General features: G+C 47.8%; 2 protein-coding genes across 3 annotated transcripts in view; one reads left to right on the top strand and one right to left on the bottom strand.

The window, feature by feature from the left end:
* The window catches only part of POLR3H (RNA polymerase III subunit H), a 182,010-nt gene that overhangs the window by 133,491 nt on the left and 29,010 nt on the right, over window positions 1-19,509 (bottom strand). Inside the window, exon 1 of one of the 2 annotated variants that reach the window (XM_078683149.1) lies at window positions 15,963-16,114. The exons of the other annotated variant lie outside the window; for it this stretch is intronic. The gene's annotated coding sequence lies outside the window, so the exon portion shown is untranslated. Of the gene's footprint in view, window positions 1-15,962; window positions 16,115-19,509 lie in introns of those variants that run through there. 2 annotated transcript variants of the gene reach the window in all.
* The window catches only part of CSDC2 (cold shock domain containing C2), a 197,945-nt gene continuing 194,593 nt past the window's right edge, over window positions 16,158-19,509 (top strand). Inside the window, exon 1 of the mRNA XM_078683171.1 lies at window positions 16,158-16,357. The gene's annotated coding sequence lies outside the window, so the exon portion shown is untranslated. The remainder of the gene's footprint in view (window positions 16,358-19,509) is intronic.

Consider the following 19,509-nt stretch of genomic DNA (forward strand, 5'->3'; position numbering starts at 1 on the left):
ACATCACTCAGGGGCACCACCACATCACTCAGGGGCACCACCACATCACTCAGGGACACCACCACATCACTCAGGGACACCACCACATCACTCAGGGACACCACTCAGGGGCACCACGACATCACTCAGGGGCACCACCACATCACTCGGGGACACCACCACATCACTCAGGGGCACCACCACATCACTCAGGGGCACCACTCAGGAGCACCACCACATCACTCAGGGACACCACCACATCACTCAGGGACACCACCACATCACTCAGGGACACCACCACATCACTCAGGGACACCACCACATCACTCGGGGGCACCACCACATCACTCGGGGGCACCACCACATCACTCGGGGGCACCACCACATCACTCAGGGACACCACCACATCACTCAGGGACACCACCACATCACTCAGGGACACCACCACATCACTCAGGGACACCACTCAGGGGCACCACCACATCACTCAGGGGCACCACCACATCACTCAGGAGCACCACGACATCACTCAGGAGCACCACGACATCACTCAGGGGCACCACCACATCACTCAGGGGCACCACCACATCACTCAGGGGCACCACCACATCACTTAGGGACACCACCACATCACTCAGGGACACCACTCAGGGGCACCACGACATCACTCAGGGGCACCACCACATCACTCGGGGACACCACCACATCACTCGGGGACACCACTCAGGAGCACCACCACATCACTCAGAGACACCACCACATCACTCAGGGACACCACCACATAACTCAGGGACACCACCACATCACTCAGGGGCACCACTCAGGGGCACCACCACATCACTCAGGGACACCACCACATCACTCAGGGACACCACCACATAACTCAGGGACACCACCACATCACTCAGGGGCACCACTCAGGGGCACCACCACATCACTCAGGGACACCACCACATCACTCAGGGACACCACCACATAACTCAGGGACACCACCACATCACTCAGGGGCACCACCACATCACTCAGGGGCACCACTCAGGGGCACCACCACATCACTCAGGGACACCACCACATCACTCAGGGACACCACCACATCACTCAGGGGCACCACCACATCACTCAGGGGCACCACTCAGGGGCACCACCACATCACTCAGGGACACCACCACATCACTCATGGACACCACCACATCACTCAGGGGCACCACCACATCACTCAGGGGCACCACCACATCACTCAGGGGCACCACCACATCACTCAGGGGCACCACCACATCACTCAGGGACACCACTCAGGGGCACCACCACATCACTGAGGGACGCCACCACATCACTCAGGGACACCACCACATCACTCAGGGGCACCACCACATAACTCAGGGGCACCACCACATCACTCAGGGACACCACCACATCACTCGGGGACACCACCACATCACTCGGGGACACCACCACATCACTCGGGGACACCACCACATCACTCGGGGACACCACCACATCACTCGGGGACACCACCACATCACTCGGGGGCACCACCACATCACTCGGGGGCACCACCACATCACTCGGGGGCACCACCACATCACTCAGGGACACCACTCAGGGGCACCACCACATCACTCAGGGACACCACCACATCACTCAGGGGCACCACCACATAACTCAGGGACACCACCACATAACTCAGGGACACCACCACATAACTCAGGGACACCACCACATCACTCGGGGACACCACCACATCACTCGGGGACACCACTCAGGGGCACCACCACATCACTCAGGGGCACCAACACATCACTCAGGGGCACCAACACATCACTCGGGGGCACCACCACATCACTCGGGGGCACCACCACATCACTCGGGGGCACCACCACATCACTCGGGGGCACCACCACATCACTCGGGGGCACCACCACATCACTCAGGGACACCACTCAGGGGCACCACCACATCACTCAGGGACACCACCACATCACTCAGGGGCACCACCACATAACTCAGGGACACCACCACATAACTCAGGGACACCACCACATCACTCAGGGACACCACCACATCACTCGGGGACACCACCACATCACTCGGGGACACCACCACATCACTCGGGGGCACCACCACATCACTCGGGGACACCACCACATCACTCTGGGACACCACCACATCACTCGGGAACACCACCACATCACTCGGGAACACCACCACATCACTCGGGAACACCACCACATCACTCGGGAACACCACCACATCACTCAGGGGCACCACCACATCACTCAGCCCAACCACATCATCACTCAGCACCACCACATCACTGTCCTTGCTTGCTACCAACAAGCATTGCCATAGCCAATAGGACTCGCATTAGGAAAGTGTAAGCTATTGGCTTTGTGAATAACAATGCTATTAATTTATATATTTTCAAAGGCAACACATATTAAAACAAGCATTTACAATGCAATAGGTCTCGCAGCATTAAAGTTTGAGCTATTGGCATTGTATATTACAATGTGTTGCATTAATTTGTTATCAAACTCTGAATTGTTTTATAAAGATTGATTGCAAACTGTCAAATGTTGCTGAATAGTAAGCAACGTTGTGAATAATACTGTTTGCTAGTCATCCTTGGGTACCAGAGTACTTCACTTGAGGCAGAGGTATTATCTTTAGACTACAGGTGCCGGTGCCGCTTGAGCTAGAAACAGGGCCAGCCACTCACTACTCTGCACTCACTACTCAGCACTCACTACTCACTACTCTGCACTCACTACTCTGCACTCACTACTCTGCACTCACTACTCTGCACTCACTACTCTGCACACTCACTCTGCACACTCACTCTGCACACTCACTACTCTGCACACTCACTCTGCACTCACTACTCGGCACACTCACTCTGCACTCACTACTCACTACTCTGCACACTCACTCTGCACTCACTACTCTGCACTCACTACTCACTACTCTGCACACTCTCTCTGCACTCACTACTCTGCACACTCACTCTGCACTCACTACTCTGCACATTCACTCTGCACTCACTACTCTGGACACTCACTCGCCCGAAAATATGCAATTGCATAGTCGCTTTTTAAAGGTAAACATGAATCTGCTTCAAACTCTCCAACTAGTGCAATATAAGCAAATATTACCAACAAAATAACCCCGGCTGCTTCAAATATTAAACAGGTTGTGCGTGGGGTACAAAGCAGCACCTGACAATTTATTGGGTGATCTTTCAGACGGATATACTCAAATAGGTGTCATTTTTGCCCAGAGCCTACAAAGACCCCCCACCCACACCCCGATGAAAGAATGAGAGGGTTGAATTTGTGTCGGCAGCTGCAAACAAATACTAAAACACCTGAGAGGAGTGTTCTTGTGACACTTGCAATGCATTTCAAGTTTATATCACGGGCATAGTTCTCAAAACAGCAGTGCTGCTAAAGAACCTCAACTTATTGCATCTTTTTATGGTCTGGAGTCTTAAAATCTAAAATGTCCGTTTGTTCTGCTAGACGGGTTCTTAGTGGAAATAGATGCCCTCATGGGCCTAAAACGTGTAACACAAGGTAAAGTGAGAGACTTAAGAAAGGATATAGAACATAGCTGGAAGGTACAGAATAAATAAAGAGCGTTTATTATTAGAAGTGTTTACAATTTGGTTTATGTTTTTTGCTGAGCACAACCCCGAATTCACCACACACCAATATTAATACAAAGGCAGAGTTTAAGGCAGGCTGAGTGGCTAGATTGTTACTCTATGAATCCACCAACAGTGCGTTATTCGATGTGTATTTAAGCATGCAGTAAGTAAGCACTGTCGCAATCCACATTCCTTATGACTGGGGCTACAACTAAGGTCACCTTGAGTTCGGGAATGAATACGTCCCTCCCCCATCCCCTTATTTTAAGGGCCTGGGAACTTGTGCCTCTCCAGACTGTATTTTTAAGTTACGGGAGACTGTGTAAAATGAAAGATTGGGTTGGTTGGCGAGTCCTTGACCCATAACGAGGGCTGCAGTATAAGGACGGTTACAAGAGGCATCTGCTCTCCGAGAGGGAGGCTTGCTACACGGTCCTGTTAGGATGTTAGATCCTCGGTGGTCGCCCCGGTGCTGAGTTGGGGTGACGCTCCCTTGGCATTGATACCCGAGGTTATGTTTTGAGTTTACTGGTTAGATCTCTCAAGTGCAGCGTATGGATGATGCTACCCGAATAGAGATGGGCAACTTTCAGACTGATGTTCACCCACAGATCTTCGGTACGAAGATACTGGATGTTTTAGTTGTGTCCTTCTTTGGTACTCGCCTAGGTGAAACGTTAGTGTGCTCCAGTATTACTGCTCCCCGTGATTCGTTAGTTGTGTTGAGATTAGTTGGTAGGTACTCATTCAGGTGCAGCGGGATGATTGTGCTCCCTGGCCTTTGCACCCGGGTGCAACGTCAAGCAGATGTTTCCCAGGAACTGCGCCCAGTGGTTTGATGTTTCGGTGCCATTGACCCAGGAAGGGGGCTAGGGTGATGCCTCACTGTTACACCGCACCCCCACCCCTTTGTCTGGGTGGGTTAAGGTTGGGCACAAACATGAGATAATGGGGGTACTTTCCGAGTTCTCAACCAGGTGCAGTGTCAGGGTGATGCTCCCCGAATGGAGTTCTGAGCTTTGGAGTATGTTTGTGGTGAAAGGGGGGTTTGGGGGTGTTAAGATGTCTCTGTACTCACCCAGGTGCAGCGTCAGGTTGATGCTCGAGGGGTACTGTGGAGTAGTGTGGCTCACTGGTTAGAGGTGGCAGGCCTGAGAGCAGAAGTCAGCCTGGGACTGGGGTTCAATTCCCGACGCGGCAGGGTCGTGGACCTTGGTCAGCGGACTCGATAATTCTCGCTTCGGTGCTTACTCTAATCAGGAGTTCCACTCAGCAACTCTGGGCATTAGCTTGCCTAATCTCCACAACGGCCCCACCAATTCCGGGGATGCCTGGCTCCACCTTGGGGACTCCCAGCAAGGGACCATCCCACAGGGAAAGCCAGGACGGGTTCCCCAGAGTTATACAGCGCCGGGACGCCCCGTTGCTGGGGCAGCTGTGCGCTTTACAAGTATACTACTACTACTACTACTACTACTACTACTACTGCACTCCTGCCAGCATGCTCTGGCTCTGCCACCAGGTGGTGTCCTGGAGGTTGTTGTAGTCGGTCAGATAGTCCGCACTGTGCCGCAGGACCGGGAGCGCGAGTCGCACGTGTGGCAGCTCTTGGTGACGCCGGTGACCCCCGTCTGCACGCAGTACTCCTCCGGCGGGGAGCCGCACGTGTTGGTGGCCTCCACCGTCACATTAAAGGCGGCGTTGACGAACTCCGGCATGCAGCGCTGCGGCCGTGCATTCGTCCATGGCGGCGCGCCCCCGGGCGCACAGCAGCCCGAGGCAGAGCAGCAGCAGCCACATTCTGCGCCCTCCGGGGCTCGCGGCAGCGGCACGCGCTCCCCCTGGCACTGCAGAGCTCGCGCGCCTCGGAGCTGCAGGTGATGGGCTCGCGCGCCACCTGAGTTCTGGAAGTTCTTGGGCTCGCGCTGGCTGCAGGGCGGTGGTTGGTGCTCGCACTCCGCCGTCAATGGCCATCCGGCTGCAGCAGCCCGGGAGGAGCACCTACTTCCGGTGTGGCCGGCAATGCTTCCGGGTCGCTGCAGGCAGCGCGGCGGCCCGCCCTGCACGGGGAAGGGAGGCAGCTTTCGAGGAGGACAGCACCTGGCCGCGAGCGCGTTCTCGTGCGCGTGACCTTAACAAATCGCCGCGCGCGGCCAGTGCTGTCCTCCTGGAAAGCAGACACGGTAACTATAGGTCTTTGGCGAGAGCGAGCTTCGCTCGCTTCACCGAGACCTAAAAATGTGTCATTTACAATAACAATAGCTAATGCGAGACCTATTGCATTGCAAATGCTTGTTTTGCGTTACATAACAAAATACGCACAATCTGGCATTGGTGCACTGCGATGGGTTCATATGAGAATGGGTGCGGAGGAAGAACAAGGGAGGGGAGGGAGGAGTCTTCTCGTCACAAGAGGGGAATGCAAAAATTAAACATCAACAGCTGGGGTCGAGGTGTGGGGCTATGAATCATAGGTGTCTTTCTTTATTGGTCGCCAGGATCTTTGACATTATGTTCTGAATAACCAGACATTCTATGGCACCAGGCCTCATTCACCAGATCGGGCGTGTTATGACATTTTCCAAACTCCCATATGAGGTTTTTTTCGAAGTCTTGAAAAATTTCCAAGTCCTTTCAAATATGAACATTTCATCTGCCAATAACATAGTCAGTTTCTCCATGACATGAAAGTATTAGAACTCTGTCCACCAGAAGCCTAAAAGAGGTGGAGTTTTTTTGCTTCCAGCAGTGGGTCTCGATTTATTTTCCTGATTAACGGTACTCTGCAATGAAGTGTCCCATATGCAAATACAGGGGATACATCCTATCCTCCACCCTGGTGGCCCAACCGAACTATGAATTGATCAAGCGGGAGAGCAATTCCACTTATGTCTTTTATGAGATTGAGCAAGGACACCCAGTAGTAATGCGTCTGAGCAGAAACTGAGGATTTTCCTCCATGGTTTGCCCACAATCACCCCGTTTTTTACCTTTTGCTGGATTTAGAACTCTCAGCACTGTACTCCAGCTAATTGTAGTAAGGTGTCTACACTCCCCCTTTAAACAAGGTTGAATTTTGCATAGTCCTAATAGGTATATTTAACTTATTATAAGGCTCTTGTATGTGGTACAAGGTGTACCGAAGGCCTGGAAGTTAAATGTCACTAGTGGACTACTGTACTTATCGTGCCTTCCACTACACTGGCAGTGCAAACATGGATTCAGGCTACCACTATAGCCTGACTACTACAGTTTTAAACCTGAAGCTCGGCCAGTCAAAAGGACACTTTCTGACACGAGAAAAACTCCCCTTTAAATATTGATAAGTCACCCCTATGTAGGCCTTGTAGCCCGGATGGTAGGATATTTAAAAGTAGGACTTGTAAACATCTAATGTTAACATGGCCTCACAGTGACTAGCACACAAAAGCTATTTTCTGTGTCGTAGCCTAGCTGTCCTTTGTATAGAATAAGAGTACCAATTAAATTACTAATAATGTATCTGGGGAATGAGACCAGCTAGAAAAATAATTAATCAACCATTTTTATAGTTACTAAAAAAAATTCACTTTAATGGTGAAGTCAAGTTGTTAACAAATATTAAGGAAAAGTAACTTTTAGAAAATTACCTTTTCCTTGACTGGAGTTCCTGGAGGCTAATTTGCATTTGCTCTCTAGCTTCTCCCAGTGATTAGCCTTGAATAGGTGGGAAATGCTTCCCAGGAGCAAACAATAGGCTGACCTAAATGGACTGAGATAACGCCTCTGAACCCTACAGAACATGCAGGGTGGGGGCTACGGGTATCCTGTTTAAAACTACAGTGTCACATCATGCTTAAGTGTCAAATTCTGCTTGACTAGTCTGCTGGTTTCATAAATAACACCAGAGGCACACTTGAAAGGGAGAGAACAGGATGCTAAGGCAATTCTTGTGTATCCACTATCTAGTTACTGTAGGACCAAACTTTTGTCCTACCAGACTTACGGCTTGCGGTTTGTTGTGGGTACAGTACCGCCTCCAAACTTGATTTTATAGTATTAGATGTGGGAGGACACTAGGATTACCATAGAATATTGAGCCAACCATACCCAACCCACAGAGCCCAATTTTTGTGTAGCCAAATACTTTTAACATCTTCAAGATGCCCAGACATTCAGTGTTTTGTTCTTGATTGCAGTATGGCAAAAAAGGATCCAAAAAGTGAGTAGGGTAGTGTGAGAAAGTGGTTGTATACATACTGGACTAGAATGGAGTACAGTGTGTATAGAGTCCACCAACCCCAGAGGTATAACAGAGGTAAAAGTTAGAACTGACCTTACTCTCCAAAGTGGTAGCTTGGTCGAGCAGTAAGGCAGTACCAGAGGACAGCGTAAAGCATTTGTTGTACACACTCAGTCAGCAAAAGGTTTCACACACCCAAGGACTGAACTCCAGGGCAATTGTTTTTATATCCACAGATATAGTTGTTTTATCTTTAGAACCAACAGTTATAAAAATATACTTTTCTCGTTATGAATACTCTCATGTAATTACTTTGCAAAGGAGCAATAAAGTTTGTTTACGCAATTAGTACAGTATTGACAGTAAGCAATATAATCCTAAAACACACTATAGCATTGAGCTCAATGAGTTTTCCACATGTAAGTACAGTTGATTACTATACAGATTACTTTAGTAGTCCCAGGACCAGATCCTAGATTCAGTCTGGGGTCTAAGCTGAAACCAGATTAGCAAAAACGTTTTAGTTACTGTAGTGAATTTTCATGAATATAAAGCTGTTTTAAAAGTTCACACTTAGAAACTTTTCAATGTAAATCTGACAATCTTATTCAATGGGAGAAAATTCAGGTTGCAGGTAAAGTACGATCGCGTTACTTTTGAAATCCAGCACTGGTCTCCTGGGACCAGCCCTGGGGTCTTAACTTAAAACAGGTAGGTAATTGCGTTTCAGTATTTCGTATGATTTTTAAAGAATATTTCAAGTTTTCAAAAGTAGACACTTAGAAGAAATTTCATAGAAAAGCAGACAATGGGTTCCTATGGAGAAAATACAGATTACTAGTAAACCCAGTAAGGATTACTTTTACGGTTCAGTACTGGTCTGAAAGGTACAGTACTGACTTCTCCCCTGATCCCAGGTGAGTATTTCGGAATTCGGCTGATTTTATATGAATATTTTCAGTTTTCAAAACTTCATACTTAGAAGAAATTTCATAGAAAAACAGTCAATGGTTTCCCATGGCAGAAATTTAGATTGCTAGCAGACACGATTGCGATTACTTTTGTGGTCCAGTACTGGGCTACAAGGTACAGTACTGGCTTCTCTCCTGATCACAGGTGAGTAATTCGAAATTCGTTATTCGGCTGATTTTGGATGAATATTTAAAAGTTTCAAAACTTCACACTTCGAAGATTTTTCGAGTCAAACCAGTCAATGTTATCCTATGGCAGGAAAGTGAGTCATCGGTTTCCAGGTGAGTACTCGACTGGTTCTGGGTATAGACTCAGGGGTCCCCCAGGGTCAGGTAGGTACAGTTAGTACACCCTCAGCGGCACAGGGGCGGCCGGGTGCGGAGGTAGTTAGGCCCAATGTTTTCCAATGAGAGGCAGGGGGCCTTCGGGTGGTGGCTGCTGGCTAGCAGGCCACGCGGCTGTGGGAGCTGGGCTCCTGGTCACTTGCTCAGGGCAAAGGGGGAAGTAGAATAGGGTACAGGTTGCACGGCCGGGTGCACTCAGGCGCCTGGGTGCAGGGTGCTTTTGAGACGTTGGGCGCTCAATGTTATCCAATGAGGATCATGAAAAGGGAACAAAGGCTGCAGGCTCGGGGACGGTGGATCTTTAGGAGCGACCATCACTTCGAGGGGTAAGTTGGGATCTTGGAGGATAGGTAGGCACCCAGGAGTTGGGCACAGGGGGCCGTGGGGCTCTGGGTGCAGGGGTGTCTTTTGAGGTCGGGAAATGGTACCCCCTGCTGGTCGCGGTCGGAGGGGTCCTTTGTCCTGAGGCTGCAGGCGTCGTCGGGGTCGTCGAGGAGGGTCCTTGGGCACTGGATTCCGAGTCAGAATCGCTGGGGGGATGTCCTCAGGGCCTTGGTTCACTCCAGCACAGGCCAGGCTTGGCGGGTGCAGGGTTCGCGGTTCCAGGCTGATGCCAGGGCTTGTTACTTGCTTTGAGCAGTACCACTGCTCGTGGGAGACCCAGGTAGTCAGAGTCACAAGGCAGTCATGTCCTCCGGGGTTTTTGAGGTTGCTGGCCACTGGAGACACCGGGGTTTAGCAGGAGCAGGTTCGAGGGTCGACAGGCCGGTAGGGCTGGGGCCAAATCAGTTGGGGTCTTCCTCTTCTTAGCAGTTGCACAGCAGGTCTTCTTGTTTCTTGTTCTTCTTTCTTGTTTCGGTATCTGGATCTAAGAAAGGAAGGTTCAGGGAGCCCCTAAATACTAAATTTAGGGGCGTTACAGGTAGGGCAAGGGCAGGGACCAATGGGTCCCTGTCCTGGGGTGAGTACACCCCCTAGTCTGCTCCTCTCCTGTGGGAGAGGGGCAGGAGCCTAGCTGGGATTGGGCAGGGCTCCCCATCTATAAGATGGCTGGAGCCCGGGGTCGTGCTTCACCTCGCCTCCTCCACCTGAGGGGTGGAGTTGGCAAAGGTTGGCACACCCCCTTCCTGACAGTTTTTCCCACCAGTCTTCCCGCCAGAGTGGGGGTAGAACGGGTGGGGGCCAGTTGCTGGGTACAGCAAATGGTCTGGAGAAGCTCTCAGAGGCGGCATGCCTTTGAAGCTTCCCCCTGTCCATCCTGGGGGAGGAGACATAGCACCTCGCCCAGGATGTGCATTGTTGCAGGCCCAGGAGAGCGGGGGGCTCTCCACCAAGGGGTCCAGCAACATGTCTGCTGTGTGGCAGCCTCTGCAGCCACTCAGCCCAGACGTGGATTGTAGGTTAGGTTTCAGGGGGCATCTCTAAGATGCCCTCTGTAGTGCATTTTACATTAAATCCCACACTAGCATCAGTGTGGGTTTAATGTGCTGAGAAGTTTGATATCAAACTTGTCAGTGTTCAGTGTAGCCATTATGGTGCTGTGGAGTTTGTAATGACAACCTCCCAGCACCATATACTCTTAATGGAATCACTGTACTTACAATGCCCAGGAATGGCCCTGGGTACTGTAGGGGCACAGGGCTCTTGCACCTGTGCCCACACCACTGGCATAGGGCACCCAGCTAGAGGGGTGGCTGATGTATGCCAGGGCAGTGGGGTTGTGGGCATGGCGGCTCTTTGTTTAGTTCTGCACCTAGACACTCAGCCTGCAAAGGCAGTGTGTGGGTGTCAAGGTACAGGGCCCCTAAGGGTGGCACAATAAGTGCTGCAGCCCTTAGGGGTCTTCTCTGGTCACAATGCCCTGGGTACCTAGGATACCATTTACTAGGGGCTGATATGTGGCCAGAGATGCCAATTGGGTTTAGGCTTTAGTATCATTTTTAGGGAAGAAACACAGACCCTGGGTACCTGATTGGGTGCTGCAACAGGAACTCACTTTCTCACAGGTAGGCCCTGGTAACTTTTACCCCATTGGTTAGCACATACCCAGGAGTCACCCCAGATGGTGCCAGCCATACATTTGGCATCCCTAGACACCTACTTCAGAACACTTTCTGGACTAGTGGAACATCAAATGAGGTCTGGACCTGCTGTCTGTGACCTGAAAGACTGGATATGCAAAGAAGTGGACTCCAAGGGTAAGTTGTCTGACCTTCTGTGTCGGACATGGAGACAACAAGCTGCAATAGGCCTTTTCCTGGAAGTATCCAGATAATCAGTTGCTACTGGATCAGTGTTTGGACAAAATATTGAGTTAAAAATAGCGTGTGGACAAAATTTTGAGTCAAGAAAATCGAGGACAAAAAAATAGTGACAGTAAGTTTCTATGAGTAAGCAAAGTTAAACTATGCTTAACTCTATATATATATATATATATATATATATATATATATATATATATATATATATGCACAACAGTCTTTCCCAAACAGAAAAGGCGGAGGCCACACAGGAACAGGTAGGAAGCCTTTATTTAACAAAAATTCCACCAAGGCGTATGCATTTCGGCGTCTTGTTGCCATCATCAGCGCCGTGGAAATAATGGGAAGAAGGAAGTGGGTCTGCACCTATAGGTGTCCTGCTGCAGTTGGATTGGCTGCCATAACTCCTCCCCCTGAAGGGCTCCACCGCAGGTAGTTCGTACTGTCGGTACTAGAACTACAGGACCCAGAATGCACAGTATTATTCTGAGGTCCCGCGGCGTTGATGATATCAGGAAAAGCCATTAAGCAGGGCGGTGCACTCTCACTGTCCAGTGTTTCCCAAGTTGGCAAAGAAAGAGCCTCCTTCCGTCCCCACCGCACAACCACACTTCCCAGATGTCTCTTTCGCGGGGGCATGCGGCGCGTGCAGCTAGCCCAGCGCAAGGAACAGTGTCCTCAACACCGCGTCCATTTCACCTGGATGATGTGGTGGGCCTGACAATGTCAACATGACCAAGTCCAATGCCGAAGCGTTGCCAGCAACTCGTCAGGCCACTTGATGTGCGGGGGCCTCCAAACACGCCACTGGCAGGCGCGTAATTGATGCACAACAGTCTTTCCCAAACAGAAAAGGCGGAGGCCACACAGGAACAGGTAGGAAGCCTTTATTTAACAAAAATTCCACCAAGGCGTATGCATTTCGGCGTCTTGTTGCCATCATCAGCGCCGTGGAAATAATGGGAAGAAGGAAGTGGGTCTGCACCTATAGGTGTCCTGCTGCAGTTGGATTGGCTGCCATAACTCCTCCCCCTGAAGGGCTCCACCGCAGGTAGTTCGTACTGTCGGTACTAGAACTACAGGACCCAGAATGCACAGTATTATTCCGAGGTCCCGCGGCGTTGATGATATCAGGAAAAGCCATTAAGCAGGGCGGTGCACTCTCACTGTCCAGTGTTTCCCAAGTTGGCAAAGAAAGAGCCTCCTTCCGTCCCCACCGCACAACCACACTTCCCAGATGTCTCTTTCGCGGGGGCATGCGGCGCGTGCAGCTAGCCCAGCGCAAGGAACAGTGTCCTCAACACCGCGTCCATTTCACCTGGATGATGTGGTGGGCCTGACAATGTCAACATGACCAAGTCCAATGCCGAAGCGTTGCCAGCAACTCGTCAGGCCACTTGATGTGCGGGGGCCTCCAAACACGCCACTGGCAGGCGCGTAATTGATGCACAACAGTCTTTCCCAAACAGAAAAGGCGGAGGCCACACAGGAACAGGTAGGAAGCCTTTATTTAACAAAAATTCCACCAAGGCGTATGCATTTCGGCGTCTTGTTGCCATCATCAGCGCCGTGGAAATAATGGGAAGAAGGAAGTGGGTCTGCACCTATAGGTGTCCTGCTGCAGTTGGATTGGCTGCCATATATATGTATCTTGACTATATATCTTCAAGGTAAGTAAAACTATACTCCACTTAGTCTGCAGCAGTAGACACGCCTGCATCGGGAAACCCTGTCTAGGGTAGCTGCGCTCATTACAAATTCAATTATAAATAAATAAATAAAAATACTTAACTATTTGCACTTATCGATATTTTGGTCCTTGAAATAATTGACCCAAACTTGCACTCAGGCAATATTTTTATCTTCAATATTCTATCAGACAACCAATTGACCTTGACTGTAAGTAAGTAAGTAAGTAAGTAATGTTTTATTTGTACATGATTAATTAAAATCTTTACAAAATTATAAAAACACCAATAAAATCTTTGTTAAAAGAAACCATTTGTACTTGAATTTGTCAAATTAGATTACATTAAAAAATACGACATTTGTTGGAATCAGTTCATGATTATCCTCAGAGCATTAAAAATGTTTGTCAGACATTGTTAAGTCTCTTTCTTGTTAAGTCGAAGAACTTCACGACCTGGCAATTCAATTTGGTGTCGCTGGTGGAAAAGCACAGTTTGACTGCCTGCCGGCAGGTCTGAACGGCATGTAGGTTAAAGGATGGACGTAGGAAGTTGTACCTCAGGTCCTTTAAACTAGGACAGGTGCAAATCACATGGACAATGTCCTCCTTGCCGGTTTTGCACAGGCGACACTGTTGGGAGGGGTTATTTCTCTCCCAGGGAGGAAGGTGTGGGAGTATGGGAATTACACCGAGGCGTAGTTTTAGGAATTTTTCTTTAACTTTTATTTTCATGCCAATGTTGAGGTATACTTGTGGCTGCATTTTTCCGTAATCACCCAGCGTTAACCATTCATGGGCTCTATTTGCTTGACCTTGACTGGACTTTGTCGCCCTGCGGTGTCCCCGTCTGCCAAATTCTGAGATGTACCCTGGCCCAGAGCAGTGGCAGGATCCGCAGTCAACAGGACAGAGCCGCATGGCTAACTTACAATGTTTTTATTTTGCAAAGCAAAAAATGCCAAGGGGGATTTTGTTTTTGGAAAAAAACTTCTCCCTCACCAAGGGAGTTCTCTCCCATGAAGAGGGGGCAATTTGCGTTTTTCAATGCCTCTTGCTGCCAGGTTTTACTTGGCGGTGATGAAATTAAAAAATGGCCATGTGTTGGCCTGCTCTGAACCGGGTGGGTAGACCCATAGCCAAACCTTCGACAACCATTACTCTGTCGGGAGGTTTATGTCGGTGGCGGAGATGGAGAAATCTGCTCTGCCAGCACAATGAAGGTCCGTCCATCTCTAAATGAGGTGGGTAGACCTTCAGTTTGGCAGAGAGGGGTCACTGTTGCTAAGGAATACTCTTTCCGCCAAATTCTAAATTGGCCCTAAGTCAGAAGGTAACATTTTTGACCCAGATGACCCTGGCTGATGAAGTAGATCCGGGCTCCATGGCAGCCAGCCTCAAACTGCACCTATGTCCTGGTCTACCATGACCACTGACTATCACTGGCTGTTTGTGCTTTTTGGCGCTATTTCTAGTTTAAATAAATGATAATTCTGGTTCTCTTTATTGTTTTTAGCGTTTTGGTGTAAAATTTTTTATTACAATTTACTCTATCTTTTGGTAATTCGGTATGGTATTTTTGTTTTACATTTCGACCGTTTTGTTAATGCATAAATACTTTACAAACTGTCCTAAGTAAAGCCTGTCTGATTACAGTACTTTGCATAATGTGATTTTTTTAGGCCAAACTTACAAGGTTAAAAGCGAAACTACAGATCTCAACATGCAACATGCTTTTGCTGCTGGTTTAAAATCTAAAGTCTAAAACATTTCAAACAGAACCTGTGGCCACTTCGCAGCTTCAAAGTAAAAAGATGCACTACTTGATACATACATCATAAAACAGCTGATACCGACAGGCGACTACCGATTTTCTAAGCCAAACCTGCTGCATTTTACCTGTCTCCAGCCTAAGTAGTGTATCTACTTCAATGGAAATCAACGGGTAAATAAATTACCACTTTTCCCCCCAAATCTTCCCTTTTCCTATTCCCAAATCTAGGCATGTATACACTGATGTGAAAGACCATTTATAACTCTGCTGCCAGTAAAATAACCAGACGAGTTCATAACACCTAAGGTTAAGGCACCATATTCCCAGTACTAACGTAATCAGTGTCATAGGGAGAGGATGTGGTTTCACGACTGAACTGACGACTTTGAAGCTATGACACCAAGGTTCCAGCCTCAGGGTCCTCTCCATATCCGGTGATTCTGACAAAATCACTTAATCTCCCTGTGCCTACCAATGTAACGTGACTGGTGCTCATTTAAAGCGCTCCAATACCTTCGGGTCGAGTTCGCACTACATAAATCCAGAAAGAAATTTGAGAAATGCCTCGCTAAAACTAACACACAACACGAATGCAGATCACGTCTAAACTTCAACAATTTCAACCTTAAAGCAGGAAATGCGAAGTAAGGGGGTTTAACATTTTGTGAAGTTGTTAAAATGAACCTAGGCCTCCCTAAAATAAATTAATCTGATCAGATGCATTATGGGCTGAATACTATTTCTTAAAAATAAGTAACATTTATGCTATCGTGTCTTTGCCATGCATGCCCCAACTTATGCATTGTAAGATTCATTACTGTGCATTTAATTTCCTTGAAGAAAAAAAATCTAGAGGCAAAAGTAAATTGCAGCTTGAATTTTATTAACCGACTTCTAATCGCTACAGTATATATCTGCAAATCACTCAGTACTTTCCGCCATAATAAAGTGTTTTCTGTTTCCGCATGCGCACTATGCAAAAGTAAGGGCATGCGCATTAGAAAAATCTAAAGGCATTGGTAGTAGGCAGTGATCTTAGCCCCTAACCACGAGGCAGGCACCTACGGAATAACTTACCTTTTCGTAAGGGTAACACTACGTACACATCCCCCACGTGCTGCACAACTAGAGAACGACAGAGCTGGTAACATTTGAAGGGCGGATCTGCGTCGTCTTCCGTATACTGTGCGCGCGGACCAGCCAATAAGGGTCACCACTAGACGTAGAAGACGGACTTTTCAGTAGAAATGGAAAAGAGAATAATACGCCAGTCACATCGTGACTAATATGAGGAAAGGTAGAAGTACTTGCGGTCTTCGAAGAGCAGTAAGTCTTCAGGGTAGGGCGCGTCACAGTTGTGATGCAAAAATGTCAAGTTAATTCCAACGAAACCCCTACGGAACTTGGGGCGGCCGCACAGTTTTCATTTTCTAATGATTCTTCACAAATGTTCAGCCGCGTGCCGTGTTCTGGTAAATACTTGGTTTTTTTTTGTTTTTATATAGCATGCTAATTTTCTAATGTGCGTCACTGTTTGCCCATTGACAGACATGTTCGCCTTTGCATTTGGAAAGGCTATCTATTCGCTCTCACTCACTGGGCAGTTTAACCTATGATTTCCTACAAAAATAAAGACAAAAATTGAGGAGGTACATTTAATTGTGCAGTTCTTAAATCTGCCAGGTGGCATGATGCAATTGCCCACTTATAGTTTTTCACTCAGCAACATACTACATCATGAGGCTTGTTGCATAGCTGCCAAGGTTTCAGATTGCTATGTGTGACATTTTCATAATTTTAGTGTAATTATGAGTGACATTTCTACAACTATGAGTGACACTTTCTCATGAGCAAAATCTAGCGATGTAACGGTGCTAATTTCTCGCACAAACCACACAGGACTCAGGGTAACCTCTCCAATAGGCAGAAATAATGTGTCTACCTATAAAAGCAGGCTAAGAAACAATAGCAAAAACAATAAATGTATGCCCAAGTGGGCCAATTGCCCTTTTTGGTACTTTCTACATGAGAGCCCTGCTTTTCGCACAGCACGCCCCACATAGCGCAACCCGTGGACTCCAACATGGAAGTGCAGCCACAACCACAAACACAAAGGACCGCCATACTCCATCACGTCATCCTGGCTGCTCTGATGCGACAGCACCACAGCAGACCAACTCATAGCAACCCGGTGTTAGCTTCCATGAGCGAAGCTCCACTCACCACAGAAATTCACAGCGATCTGCAATGAAAGCAACAGTAGCCCATGAGGCTCTGCCACAATGTACAAAATCGGGTATCCGCCGAGAAAAGGGAAAAAAAAAAAGGAGGAGGTGGTTACAACTAACAGCACCGGTGACCCCGCTGTTTAAAAGCGAATAACCATTTGTAATTATTTTTTGTTTCTGGCGCACAGTTGATGTCCGTCTGTCAAAGTACTAGAAATCTAACAGCAACACCGTATAAGTATCAATAAAGACAGCACATAAAATGACTTGTAACAATTTTAACATGATAACTTGCCTCGGATGATAAGGGGTTAATATTGTGGCTGTCAGGCATGTTAAAATGAGCACAGCCTTTTGATGTATTATTGCTCTATTTAGATGGGAAAAAACAACAAAGGTCTTCTTCAAACAAGTAAAAATAACGGAGTAAAGCAACCCTTTCAGCTGGGGAAAACAAAAAGTGCATCTTTTATTCACTAACATGTAATATTCAGTAAAATACAAATCTGCAGTGTTCGCCTACAGCTGAACACTTCCTGTTCCATGGCTAGTTGGGTTAAGTGTCCTTTATTTCAGCTCCACAGTGACTCTCGTCTCTTGCATGAAGTGCCCTCCCCCATAGCAATCACTGCAAAGGATGTCTCACAGGACAGAAAGACGACAGTCCGTACTATTAGGGCTGAATAATTATGTTTGGTCGTGGTCAATTGAAACCTTTCCTGCATAACAGAACACTACATGTAAACTTGCCATGATCAACGTCACGTCTTAGGACATGCAGTCTCACTTTGGCTACAGCCTGCGGCCGCCAGGCAGCCTCGCCTGTATTCATGCCAGCCCGGGATTCTGAGCTACTAACAGTTAGGTCTCCTCTTTAACACGACTGGGCGGCAGCTACTGACTGCAGGCGGAACTGCCTGATCTTGTGCTGCTGAAAAGGAAATCATTCATGAGAAAATTTTAATTCACACGCACAGTGCTGCACAGTCACTTACTTCAATTTGTGGCAGGCTCAAGCCGTGAGCCACAGGAATTCATTAGGTTTGCCGCCTGCCACCTGAGAGTCCATTGAAGTCCCCGCTGTCGACTCCGTCTCCATGGCCCCTCCAACTGGGTTCAGTGAATGATTTTAAACTTACTGCAGCTGAGCCACGCATCTTCCTATGAACACTGCAGGCAGCGCTGCGCCCAGATTTACGCAAAACCAGCCTCCAACTTACTCCGAAGTCAAGTGAGTAATACAGGACGTCGTGAGTGACGTAATGAGCCGCAAGCCAATGGGAGCAGTGTGTGCGCCACACAGGCAGCGCGGTGCCCAGATTTACCCAAAACCAGCCAGCCTCCAACTAGCTCCTTAGTCAAGTGAACAATAAATACAAGATGTTGTGAGTGACGTAACGAGCGACAAGCCACTATCGGCACACAGGCATCAGCTCGCTCGCAGCACCCTGCCATACGCGAGTTTCAGAATTGCATTAAAAATGCCTGACAATGCTTTTCAGTGCGGTGTTGCGGAACGCCACACTGAAATGCGTAAGAGTCACGCCTGATGCGTGATACTTGGCAGGACTGTTGTTGCTCTGCTTTATTTTGTGGCACTTTCATATGGTTTCAAAATCCCAGTATGCAGTGTGGTGGACTAAAATGCCAGAATTGCCTGAAAGTGTTATACAGGATATCGAGCCACTCAGCTATTTAACAATGTTACAGTCATCATCATATATAACTTTATTCGGTCATTTGTAGAAAAACCATCAAAGTATACAATGTATAAAACATAAATATATCTACAATTAAAATAGTATTAAACCATTGCAATCACAAATACAAATGACATCTCGAATCAGTTTAAGAACATGAATACATATACCATCAATATGAACAAGAATAGAACATCTGGTAACAACATACATCTGTCCATCATATCGCGGAACGTCGCAGGGCTAAAAAGATTGCTTAGCTGCAATGCAGCATGTATGTACCTCCGAGCAAATGACATTCTGTGCCTACAAGAGACGTGGGCCACTGAACCCCTAATTCTCCCAGGCTTTTATGAGTTTTACACTGCAGCGATAAAACGCCGCATCTTTGGGAGAGCAGTTGGTGGGCTCTCAATTTTTATCAATCATGCCCTCAATACTTGCAAGCAGTACTGATCTGCGGATTTAAAAGTAACAATATCTCAATCCATATTTTGATAATTAATTGTTATGTTAACCCTGCCACATGGCAAAAAAAGCAAGTACTAAAAACTTTAACTACAAAAATGTACCACCTTATAAATAAATATGCCTCACATCTTCCAATCGTAGGGGACATGAACACCAGGGAGTTTGGATACGTAACGAGGGATCTTCCAAACAAAACAGAATCTGCTCCTCTACAACGGCTTCTTT

This window comes from Lissotriton helveticus, chromosome 1_1, assembly GCF_964261635.1.
Source record: "Lissotriton helveticus chromosome 1_1, aLisHel1.1, whole genome shotgun sequence".
Classification (NCBI taxonomy): Eukaryota; Metazoa; Chordata; class Amphibia; order Caudata; family Salamandridae; genus Lissotriton; species Lissotriton helveticus.